At 53.5% G+C, this 10,453-nt stretch overlaps 1 long non-coding RNA gene across 1 annotated transcript; it reads right to left on the reverse strand.

Moving 5' to 3' along the window:
• Positions 1–1,522: 1,522 nt before the first annotated feature.
• Positions 1,523–6,103, reverse strand: LOC116639958. The gene is made up of 4 exons (XR_004300949.1): positions 5,888–6,103; positions 5,610–5,801; positions 5,049–5,225; positions 1,523–1,682 (listed from the first exon to the last, which is right to left on the reverse strand). It is a non-coding gene; the product is annotated as an uncharacterized LOC116639958 (long non-coding RNA).
• Positions 6,104–10,453: the final 4,350 nt, after the last annotated feature.

Consider the following 10,453-nt stretch of genomic DNA (forward strand, 5'->3'; position numbering starts at 1 on the left):
ACCTTGGACAAAGATCCTTGACATCTTTGTTTTTGTCTCTAAAATAGGAATAATAACCATACCCCCTGCATACATTGGTGTGAAGATCAAATGAGTTAATCCATGGAAAGTGCCCCCAAAGAAAGCAGTGGCAGGTGCTCAAAAAATGTGACCTACCCATTAGTAGCTCGTCCAAAGAAGGCAGTGTCCTCCAGCCTGGGAGGCCCGCTGAACGAGGGCAGAGGACCATGCATGAGGCCCAAGTATGAGGTACCTGGGGCTCAGATGAGGAGGGGAACTTTATTGCCTTCAGGCAATGGGGACCCATGGAAAGTTCTGTGCAGAGGGATGAGGAATGTTCCATTCAGTTCTTGATTATCCCCAACCTGTGCTCAGCTTGACACATCCCCTCCCATCCCAGGCCCAGCAGTCCTACCGGTCAACCTGCCTGCAGGGCTCAGGGGCACATCTCATAAAAACAGCTGAGGCTTGGTGATCGTTTACTATGTCAGTCCTCACAATGGCCCCATGCATGAGGTTGGCCTTATTATCATAACGCAGATAGTAGCTGGCCGAACCAGGATGTAAAGACTAGAATCTACACTGGCTTCCCTTGGCTCCAAGGCTGTCCCCGGAGCCCTACAAAGTGGCCGGGCATCAGGGGAGTGTCCAGCCCTATGGATTCTCCCAGCACATAGGGTGGGGTCCTTGTGCCAGTTCACGGTGGGGCAGAGACTATGAGGTGACGTGACTTGCCCAAGGCCCCACAGCTTGTGGGAGCTGGGACTCCAATCCAGATCTGTGAGACTCCAAATGCCCACACCGGAGGCGTGGCGGGCATCACCTGAGCTTCCTTTAACCTGGGCCTGCAGCAGGGGTGAGCTCCCTCAGTCTGGAGCTATTTCTGAGCTCTGAGGCGTGGCAGGGCAGGGAAGACAGTGGATCCCCTGACTCCCACGCTGCCCCTTAACTGTCTGCTCCCCTCCTGACTTTGTCCTTTCAAAGAGGTTTTTCATTCCCAAAACCGCCCTGGCTCCCTGTTCCTGGCTCTGCCCTGCCGAAGGGACACTGAAAAGCAGGCTTAACTGCATCCTCTTTACAGTTTCCCAGCCAGAAAAACCAGCAGAGGGAAATACAGTGTTTGCAGACCAGGTCAGGTCCAAGGTCACTCCATAAAAATGGATTCCTGGAAAAACATAAACCAGCAATTTACCCCGTGAATTTTATTGGCCTCAAAACCAAAAAACAAAACAAAACAAAAAAAACACCCAAACAAACAAAAAAACTACCCCATTTGAATAACGAAGGGAGATAAACCATTCCCAGTTCCTCTTTTATTAGTGAATAAGGACACACAAAAACTCAACCGAAAGCGAACATGCAGCATCAGGTCTGATTTATTAGACGCTTTCATTTCACAAAAACCAGCATTTCTATTAAAATAGGATGAAATCCAAAAGATCTGTTTGCTTAAAAAAAAAAAAAAAAAACTGTCTTTAATACAGGACAAGGCTTAGTTTTATTTTTTGGTTTTTTTTAAACAAAGCTCACATTCTCCTGACTTCACGCCTGTTACTACAGCCAGAGGGAAACTGATTTCAGAATCCATCTGATATGTCGGATTTCTTTGTGGCATCTACTTCATCGCTCAGCAGCCAGCCATGATGTCATAAGCCCATCAGATTTCCGGTAGGGGGGAAACGCTGGGGAATTGGAAAGAATGGATGTTTCTTACCCGTCAGGAAAGGGGGAGGGGGGGAAGGGGCTGGGTGTGTTTGGGAGGTGGGGAGACAGGAGGCAGGCTCAGTGTTTGTGATATTTAATGTCAGGCAGAAACCTGAAAAATCCAGCCACCCAGATGTTTTCTAAATATCCAGATGTCTGGCACTGAGCAGACCACGCTCCCCCCCGCCCACCTCCCATCCCAAGAGGCACCCGACGTTTCAGCTTTGACCTCAGGTTTACAGCGAGGGCATGCTGCCAGGAGCCCTACATCCTCAAGGCTGCCCACCCTCGGGGTTGGGAATTTTTTTCTAAATCTTTACACATGGATGACAGGAGTAACTAGGTCCAGATTTTTAAAAGCTGTTGAAGCAGTGATTTGAAAAGTTCAGTCCCTGGAATTAGCTTCCACAGAATACACTGTATAAGCCAAAAGGGAGGAAAGAGATCCCCTAGCCAACACTCACACAAACATATGTGACTCTTAAGCCATAGGGCTTAAAAACCCAAAACAAAACCAGTGAGTCTGAGAATCGAGGACTCCAGACTGACACCGAGAAGCGATGAGCCCTCCTCCCCCAGGAGCACGCTTCCCCCAAATCAGAAAAACACCAAACAGCTTTGTTCTTCCTGACAAAGCCCCTCGCTTCCAAGGAACAGACAGTACCAACAAAAGCACAGGGTAGAACTAATTTACACTGAGGCTCGGGGCTTCAAGGAGTCATAAAGTACAGAAATGGCTTTGCCGGGGAAGCTGCCTCTCTACAGCTAGCAATGGGGACCCCCTGGCCTGGGGGAGTCCCACAGGCCACAGACAGAGTGGCGTTCAGGCTTCCAGGCACACACGCCCACTGAGGCCACCACCGAGGCCTGTGACATCACGGCTAATTGCTCCTGAAAATGAGCCAAGAACTGCAGGTCCCTGGGGCCCAAACCCTGCGGCTTTGGCTTCGTAGGGAGCCAGGAGGAGAAGCAGCCGGGAGGGGGGCCATCTCCAATTAGAACCGAGCGCTTGGATAATGAAAAAGAGGGTGGCCAAGGGGAGGGTGTCTGGCAGAGGGCTGGAGGAGGTGAGTGGGGGCTCAGGGATGGAGCGGGGGGGGGGGGGGGCTCTGTGGCCTCATCTCCTAGAACAACCTCTATGCTTTTCAGATGGGGAAATTGAGGGCCAGGAGTGGCTGAGTGGCCCGCCCAAGGTCACCAGGCTAATTAGCGGGACAGCCTGTACCAGGGAACAGAAAACACAGGCCTGGCATTGCACAGCTCTTCCCTGAACGTTATCTAATTTAATCCGCACAACACCCTGTGAGGGAAGGATTATCATTAACCTCAGTTACCAGAGGAGCCAATGGAGGCGCAGAGAGGTTAAGTAATTTGCCCAAGGTCACACAGCTTGTCATTAGCAGAATTCGGCCTGAACCTCTGAGTTTCACCAACTCCAAATCCAGTGCTCTTTCTGCTGGGTGGGGGTGGGGGGGGGGAGGCGGTTAAGGTTTAACTGGGAGCAGTGAATCTGATTTAAATACATATTTAAAATGCTGGTGATCCCCACAGAACAGAAGGACGTAAATCATTGCAAATTAATTTTTTAAAGCAATTCCAGTCCGGAGGGCTGGCTGGCTGGGTGGGTGGGGAGGCCGCTTTTATTCGGTCCCTGCCAGAGCCTGAATAAAGCATGCAGACATTCTCTCTAGCCGTGCATGGAGGCAACTCCCTGAAGTGGAGGGGGGGGGGGGCGGCTAAAAGCTTTGTTGGGCATCTGTGAGAGCATAATCTGCCACAGGAAAGGTGCCAGGCACACAGGTCTGACAGAGCCAGGGGAGGGAGAAATTCACTGAGCGTGGAAACTACGAAAAATAAGAAGAGTCGATCCTTCGAAGCCTGAGTCCTACTTTCCAGCCAGGAGTTTCAGTGAACGGTGGGGAACCCGGGCAGCTATCTGTGGCCCAGAGGCCTGACTCTGGGTCAGACAGGTGCCGCCCAGGGTCCCGTCCCCTCCAGATTGGGGGAGGAGCGGGGGAGGCCACGCAGTTACTATGGCCCTGTGCCCTGGCCATCCTGGGGACCCTGCTGGCCACCACCTTCTCCAGAGTAGCATTTGAAGGAAACCAAGCCTCCCAGAGCTGGGACAGAGGTTGGACTGAGGACTAGGTTGGTCTGAGCCCAGAGAACAGGACAGGCACCTGTCCTCAGGCCTCCCCCTCTGCGGGTCCCTTCTCTTCCACTGGAACAGCCTTGGAGCTTCAGTGGGCCATCTGTGCCAGGCCTCTCCTTGCTCTCTTCCTCACTAGGCTTGCTGGTTTCTTTTACTTTATTTCAGTGAACTGCAAATGGGGTGTGGAGCCCAGGACTCAGTCCAGGGAAGGAGAGAGAAAAGTTTCTGCCATCTGAATGCCCGACCTGGCTGAGCAGCTTGTGTTTTTCTGGGGAAATTCTACCCATCCTTTATTCGATTTGTCTACTGTCTACCCAAAAGAGATTCGGGTCCTGCTTTCATGACGCATTTGATGGAGGGAAACAAACATTAACCCAATAATGACACAAAAATGTCCATGGAAGGAATGGTCCCCAGACTATGACAGCCTGTCAACAGGGGAAGTGTCAGGTCAGCGAGGTCAGGGAAGGCTTCCTGGAGGAGGTGATTGGGGCCCAAAGGTTAAGGAACCATGAATCCCTCTGACTCACTGTCACCTCTCCAGAGAAGCCTTTCCTCACCCAAGCTTGCTTCCCATTCCCATGCCCCATTCCCTTCTGGACTATTATTCATCATCTGTGTCCCTGCACTGGTGTGGAAGTCCCAGACTAGGTCTGCCTTGTTCACCACTGAGTTGCTTGTGCCTGGGATGTTTGATGACTACTTTTTGATCAAAAAAATACAGAACATGTGCAAAGGACCTGTGGTGCAGGAATCAGAGAGCCCAGGAGGGTGTAGGAGTAAGAATGGGGGCAAAAGTCACAGCCAGCAGTGATGGGACTGGGCCACTCCAAGAGCCTCCTTGGATGTGCAGCTATCTCTTCCCTCCTCTGGGCTCCCTTAAGCCTTCCCCCTGTGGCAGAAACTGGGTTTGGGGGTCTTCCTTCTCCTACAGGAGACTGTCACACAGGTACTCCCTCCCACTTGATCTGCCCCAGGCACGGCACCCCTGGGGATCAGGTAGGCGGGGACTAGCATCACCTGCCCAATAGGCTTCCTCCCCACCACTGCCTTCCCTCCTCCATTCATTCCCTCACCTGGTGCTGAAGGGTCCCCCAAAGCCACAGCGGGCGGCAGATCCAGGAGTCCCAACCCCACCCCCAAGTCCCATCTGCACACCCCCACCCCCCCACTACCACGCCTTTCTCCTCACTGAGGCGGAAGTGACAGGAGAGAAGGAGCTCGGCTCCGAGCTCGGACCAGACCGGGTTTGAGTCCCCTCAGCGTGTGTCGTGTCGGTAAGCTGGCCTCTGCCCCTCAGATTCCTCCCAGGTGAACTGGAGAGACCCCGGGCTCCAGCGGGCACAGCGCGGGCGCTTCGGGAACCTGTCTGAAAGGGCGAAGTCAATCTCCTCTCGTTTGCCTCCCGCGCTCGGTTCAGCTACTCCCTCCCCCCCGCCCCCCTTCCCCACCCCGAGGCGACAGCTGGGGCTGGGGCGCGGGGGTCCCGCACGGCGCCGGCGGGCGGCGAGCTGCGGACACTCTCCGGCCGCGCGCCCCGGGCCCGGCGCCGCGCCTCGCTCTGCGCCCGGCCCCCGGCGCGCCCGCCCCGCGCACTCCGGCAAACTTTCCGCGGCCGCCCCCCGCGCGCGTCTACACCGCCCGGCGGCCCTGCGGCGCTCCCCCCGCCCCACGCGGCGCTGCAGGGTGCCTCGGTCAGAGTCCGCGTCTCCACGGTCTCACTGCCGCGAGTTACGCGGGCTGCCTTGACTACCTCGGGATTTCGCAGGCGCCTCGGCCGGACCGACTGCCCCCGTCTACACCGCCACGGCAGCCCCCGGGTCCCTGAAGACTCCTCGGCTCAGGGGCCGCGCGTCCACGTCGCCTCCGAGATGCCCCAGCTCGCGGACCGCGTCTCCACCGCTCAAGGCTCACGAGGCTCAGAGCGCGACCCAGGACGCAGACCCTGCGACAGCCGCTTAGTGAGCGGGATGGTGCCGCGATTTCCCCCGGTGCCCCCGCGCCCCGCGAAGCCGGCCGGGGGTTGCTTACCTTGCCCGCGCCCTCACGCTCCTGTCCTGGTGGTGCGGTCCCTTTCATACATTTTGCAATATTGTCGACAGCGAAAGAAAATATTATAAATCCTCTCCCGGTCACGTGGCTGTCCCCCAATCTCCCCGCTTTCCTCTCTTTTCGGCCTTTGAGACAATACTCGGCCCCAGCGGCCGGCCGCTGGCCAGGGCGCTCCAGGCAGGCGCTGCTGGCCGCGGCGGGGCGGGGCCTGGGCGGGCGGGGGCGGGGCCGGGGCGGGCCGGGGCGGGCCGGGGCGGGGCGCGCGGGCTCCAGCAGCCCTCCCGCGGGAAGCCGGGGCCCTGCTACAAGCGCTCCTGTACCAGCTCTGATTGGTCGGCCGGCCGGCGACGCTGAGGCCTGATTGGCTGAGATGAAGAAGCGGCTCAGGCAGTGGGGTGGGGGTTGCGGGTTTCATTCTTTGCCTTTTCTTTCCTGGGGCCGCCGCTGCTCTTTTGGGCCCTCCTGAGATCCGCAGCCTTTTCATCGCTGCTTCCGTGCACCCCATCATAACAACCACCCGAGTATAACTGCAATTCTTTGCCCTTGGCGACCAAATAGGTAGCACCCTGAGGTCGGGAAACTGGGTTTGTGATGCTCACCCGTGTATCCTCCAGGGCCTGGAACACAGGATGTGCTCAAAATGTTGTTGATTGAATTAATGGGAAATGCGCATACAGGTTTTTGGAGCTATCTTTAAGGCTGGTAACATCCCTAGAAAATGGTATTATTATTCTGTTTCAAGAATGGGGAGACTGACGTGCAGAGAAATGCTGTCACCTGGGGAGTGATGGCTGAGCTGATACTGGGACATGCTTACATCACTGGACCTCAGATCTCTACACAGCGATGCACTGTGGAGTGTCAGGGCCTCAGTTTCCCATCTGTCAAAAGATTAGATTGATCAGAGGAGAAAGTGGTTTGGAAGGTTATTTCAGTGAATATGCTGTAGGTAGCACTGTGCTTGGCAGTGTGAATGAGACATCTCTAGCCTCCATGTTAAATTCTGGGTCCTCTCCTTTCCTGGCACCCCTTCCCCCACAAATCACAGGGGATGTTAAAAGCACTCTGGTCAAACCATCTTACCCATCTCTGAGGGTTTGGGGGCATGTGGGAGGATTTTTCTGTGGGGAGCCACAGGGAAACTAACTTGAGCAGGCATGCTATTCTGGGGGGAGGGGAGTCCTTGGGAAACCCCACTCCATCCCAAACTGGTCCTTTTTTTTTTTTTTTTCTTAAAGTAGGCTCCATGCCCAGCATGGAGCCCAACTGTGGGGCTTGAACTCATGACCCTGAGATCAAGACTTGAGCTGAGATCAAGAGTCAGGCATTTAACTGACTGAGCCACCCAGGTGCCCCCCCCCCCCAGGCTGGTCCTTTTGATTGAAGGGCAGTCTCTGAGATGGGATGGAGGAGAAGGTTTCCTCTGATAAAAGAGGGTGTAGGAGCTGTTCCTGGAGTTGGGTGAGAGCATTAATTGACCAGAGAAATGCTACCTAAGATCCTGGATGGCCAGGTTCAGGCATGCAGAGGAGCTGGCTTGGAGGCACAGGGAGTTCTCCCTGTGTCTCTGTCTTCACAGGCCCCCTTATAAGGACACCAGTCATTGGATTAGGGCCCACGCTAGTCCAGTATGACCTCATCTCAACTTCATTACATCCGCAAAGGCCCTATTTCCAAATCAGGTTACATTCACAGGTTAGGATTTCAACATCTCGTTTTGGGGGACACAATTCAGCCTGCAACAAGGCTCAATGAAGAAAGAACATTCTGGTCAGAGGGGAATAGCAACAGCAGATTATCCTCCTAGTGCCCACTGCTTTCTGGGGTCTTATCTTCAGCTCCCCTCAGTTCCTGGTACCTGGCAGCTGCTTCTTCTGAGTCAGGAGCGAGCTGATCCTCTGATACGAGGCTTTCTCAAGCCTCTCTTTCCAGCAGAGCCCGGCCTGCCCGTCCCCCCTCTTCCTGCCTGCCTGGTCCCCACCCCCATCCACATCTCACATATGAGATGGACAAGGACAATAAAAGCTGTTTCACAAGCAGGTGGTGATTAATCGCCAAGTTAATTAAAGAGGCAGTAATTACACTCAGATTTCAGAGGAAGGAGTGATGTCTTGGGCAGGGATGGGTGGTCAGCCTCGGTCTCCCTGAAGAGGTGGGGCTGGAAGACAGAAGGGATTTGAAAAGACAGGAAGAAAAAGCAAGTAACATTTTTAACAAGTGGGTACTTCAACCATAGCTGTAATGTTTTATTTGACAGAGTTAGGTGGCGGGCTCAGACGTTAATCTCATCTCTGTACTTTTCTGTGTCTTTGAAATATTTCATTAACAATAACAACAACAAAAAATGGCAGGGGGGGTTAAGTTTGGGATTTACAGACGGCCTCAAATACCACTGTGTCCCACTTTACACAACGGAGAGGGCCTTAAAATTATGTGTAAATCGAATCCCGTTTGCCCACCCAGTACATCTTAACATCAGCAATGCTCGATCTTCATTTCTGATTGATTTTCCCTGGCAGAGGCGCAGAATTCTTTGCTTTAAGTGTTAGGCTCTCTCTGTCAAGTAGTTAATGACCTATAAAGCACTTAAAATGTACTGGAGGAGATGCTATTTGGAGGCACCCCGTGGTGTACCCTCTTCTATTGTCAGTAATCACCCCTCATTTATTTGCTCTTATTGGTTTAGAATTTGCTATCGGGTTTCCCTAAAATGAAGCCCATCAGGAAAGATCCAATTCCATATGGGCCTAGATGGGTGCTGGAGTTGGTACCCTGAGGCAGCAGCAGCAGATGAGGGAAAGGGCCTTTCCCTAAGAGCCCTTGACCATGGGTGCACTGGTCACCTCTTGGCACACCTTCCCTGACTATCTCCGCAGCTATGGCCACCACAGCCTTCCCAGTTTCTGCTCACCATGTGTCTCCTGCCTCAACCTGTCCCCTGAGTCCTGATCCATTCTTTTGGCTGCCTTTAGGACACCTCCTCCTGGTTGCTGCCCGGATTTCTCCCTACATTGGTGCTCCACTCCTGTACTTCTGGAAACTTCAGTTTCCTCCTCTGCCATGCCCCAGAGCCGGTGCCTACTCTTGGGCAACTGGAAGATGACACCAGCCTGGCAATGTCAGTGCTGGGAGTGAGAGAAGAGGTCCAAGGTTGGCGTAAACACAGAGCAGCGACAGAACCTCCAGGGTCGGGGCTGTGAGGAGCAACCACAAGGAGCACAGAGCAGGGAGGAGCCACTGACCAGGGGGCCTGGGAGGCTGAATAGGCCTTTCTTTGTTTCTTTTTTTTTTTTTTAAAGATTTTATTTATTTATTTGACAGAGAAAGAGATAGTGAGAGCAGGAACACAAGCAAGGGGAGTGGGAGAGGGAGAAGCAGGCTTCCCGCAGAGCAGGGAGCCCCATGTGGGGCTCGATCCCAAGAACCCGGGATCACGACCCGAGCCAAAGGCAGACGCCCAACGACTGAGCCACCCAGGTGCCCCTGAATAGGCCTTTCTAGAAGGGAAAGCATATTAGTTTTCTACGGCTGCTATAACCAGTTACCACAGACTCAGTGGCTTAAAACAGTGCACATTTATTCTCTAACAGTTCTGAAAGCCAGAAATTCAAAATCAGTTTCACCAGGCTGAAACCAAGGGGTTGGCAGGGCCACACTCCTTCCAGATCTTTGAGGATAATCTGCCCGTTACCCTTTCCAGCTCTAGAGCTGCATTCCTTGGCTCATGGCCCCTTCCTCCATCCTCCTCCAAAGTTGACAAGGTAGTAACTTTAAATCTCTCTACTTCCATCCTCATATTGCTTTCTGCCCTCCATCTATAATCCCTCTTATAAGAACACTTGCGGATTGTAAAAACCAGGATAATCTCCTCATTTTAAAATCCTTAATCACATCCGCAGAGTCTTTGCCATATAAGATGGCATTTATGGGTTCCAGGAATTAGCATGTGGACATCTCAGGGAGGCCCACTGCTCAGCCTATGGCAGAAGGCAACTGAGCAAAGAGGTTCAGATCACGGGCTCTGAAGTCACTTCTGGGGCCTGAATCTCAGCCTTACCACTTGCCCCCTGTGTGGACTTGGGCAAGTTGCTACATCTCTCTGATACTCTGTTTCCTCAGCTATAAAATGGAAACAGTGCCTAGCTCCAGAAGAGAACATAGTAAGCATGTAAGTACACAGTAGGCAGAGAGAACTCCATGAGCCAGAGCCTGGAAGGACCCTTGTGTAAGAGGGAGGGAGGAAGGGCAGGACGGGGGGCAGGGCAGGCCGGGCTGGAGGGCTGGAGGGCGGTGGACTTGGGCACCGCCCCAGGGAAGTGTGTGCATGTGTGTGTGTGTGTGTGCGCGCGTGTGTGAGCACAAGCACATGATGTGTGCTCTGTGCTCTGTCCTGCAGGTCATGAACAGGGGACACAGAAAGTGTTTAAACAGGGCAGTTTTGGGTTTTGTTTTGTCTTATTAAGATATAATTCACATATCATGAAATTCACCATTTTAAAGCGTATACAATTCAGTGGCTTTTAGCATATTCACAAGGTTGTAGAA

This window comes from Phoca vitulina, unplaced genomic scaffold (assembly GCF_004348235.1).
Source record: "Phoca vitulina isolate PV1807 unplaced genomic scaffold, GSC_HSeal_1.0 scaffold19, whole genome shotgun sequence".
Lineage (NCBI taxonomy): Eukaryota > Metazoa > Chordata > Mammalia > Carnivora > Phocidae > Phoca > Phoca vitulina.